The sequence below is a fragment of the Echinops telfairi genome, unplaced genomic scaffold (genome assembly GCF_000313985.2).
Source record: "Echinops telfairi isolate 266 unplaced genomic scaffold, ASM31398v2 ScPeMD7_5592;HRSCAF=6446, whole genome shotgun sequence".
Taxonomy (NCBI): Eukaryota; Metazoa; Chordata; class Mammalia; order Afrosoricida; family Tenrecidae; genus Echinops; species Echinops telfairi.
In genome coordinates this window covers 10,382,270-10,384,178 of record NW_022109491.1, presented here as the reverse complement: position 1 = coordinate 10,384,178, position 1,909 = coordinate 10,382,270, and the positions used below count along the sequence as shown (strand labels likewise).

At 47.6% G+C, this 1,909-nt stretch overlaps 1 pseudogene; it reads left to right on the top strand.

Annotated features, from left to right (window-relative positions):
- The first annotated feature begins 915 nt into the window (after positions 1 to 915).
- The window catches only part of LOC115871338, a 19,881-nt pseudogene continuing 18,887 nt past the window's right edge, over positions 916 to 1,909 (top strand).

Here is a 1,909-nt window from a genome sequence, read left to right as displayed (position 1 = left end):
TCAAAACATTTCTTTTCTACTTGAGCCCTTGGTAGCAGCTCCTCATTTTTTCCCCTCCCTCCTCCACCCTCCTTCCCTTCCTCCCTCATTCATGAACCCCTGATGATTTATAAATCATTATTTTTTCATGTCTTACACTGACCGCTGTCTCCCTTCACCCACTTTTCTGTTGTCCGTCCCCCTGGGAGGGGGTTATATGTAGATCATTGTGATCGGTTCCCCCTTCTCCCCACACCTTTCCCTTCCCCTCCTGGGTGTCATGAACTCTTCTTTCTTATCTGTACCTGTGCACTTGCTCCAGTCTAGCCCAGAGTGAAAGGCAGGACTCGGGTTATAATAGTGGCGGGGTGGGGGGTGAGAAAGCCCCAAGAAACCAGAGGAAGATGAGGGTTTCATGGGTGCTGTACTGTGCCCTGGTTGACTCATGCCTTCTTTGTGACCCTTCTGTGAGGGGATGCCCCATTGTTTACAGATGGATGTGGGGTCTCTGCTCCGACCACCCCTCGTTCTCAATAATATGGTTTTGTTGTTGTTTGTTTGTTTGTTTTGGGTCTTCTGATGCCTGTTTACCCATCCCATCAACACCTCATGATCACATAGGCTGGCGTGCTTCATCCATGTGGGCTTGTTGCTTCTCTGCTAGATGGCTGCTTGTTTAACTTCAAGCCTTTAAAGCCCCAGAGACTATATTTCTTGATAGCCGAGCACCACCAGCCTTCTTCACCACCTTTGCTTATGTCCCTGCTTTGTCTTCAGTGAGCATCACAGAATGCCAGGTTGTTAGAACAAAGTGTTCTAGTGTTGAGGGAGGGCTTGACCAGAGGCCAGAAGGTTTGGCATTTTGCTGTTGTTGAGAATATACAAAGCAGAGCTGCAACATCCCACCGTCTCTACACGTACAATTCAGTCGCGCCTATGGCGGGCTTCAGCGTGCGCAGTGTTCGATTGCTCCCCCACGGGATCATCAACTCGCTGTGCCCTCGGCTCCCAGTGTGACTTTAAGAGAGCACAAGGCAGGCGTTCTGTATGGATTCAGCTGATGATGTGTTTGCTACTCGCTTGCTCCCTTTAACTGCTTCTGTATGTAGAATAAACATATTGGCTGAATTTTCTTTGCTTTTCAATTTTATGTGAGTGAAATAATTCTATATGTATATTTTCTCCTTCATTCACCCCGTGCGATGGTTTTAAGGGAGAATTGTGTCACTGTGTGTTAGACAAAGAAACTGCCTGTTCAGTCCATTCTGACCCAAAATGACCCTCTCAAACAGCGGTGCTCAACCTGTGGGCCACGACCCCTTTGGGGGTCGAACGACCCTTTCACAGGGGTCACCTAAGACCATCGGCAAACACATATTTCCGATGGTCTTAGAAACTGAGGCCCTGCTCCTCTCTCCGTCTCCCAGAGCGTCCGCCCACAGGCACATATGCCCGCCTATGAGCACCTGGCGTGAGGACTGCGACCCATGCTACACCTGCTTCAAGACAAAATTTCATTTCTTTGTCATTAGAAATAAATATTTCACAAGATATAATTACATATTGTTTTTGTGATGAATCCCTATGCTTTAATGATGTTCAATAGCCATGAAAATACATCCTGCCTATCAGATATTTACATGACGATTCCTAACAGTAGCAAAATGACAGTGATGAAGTAGCAGGTGGTGGGGGCTCACCGCCACATGAGGAACTGTATGAAGGGTCGCGGCATTAGGAAGGTTGAGAACCACTGCCGTAGAAGGCTTCCAGTGCTGGCAATCTCTTCAGGAGCTTCAGTTTCCTGCCAGAGTGGCTGGTGGATTCGAACCTCCAACCTTGTGGTTAGCAGCCCAATGCCTCACCCACAGCACTACCAGCTAACTCACTTTCTTTTTTTTAAATCAATTTGTTGAGGCTCATACAATTC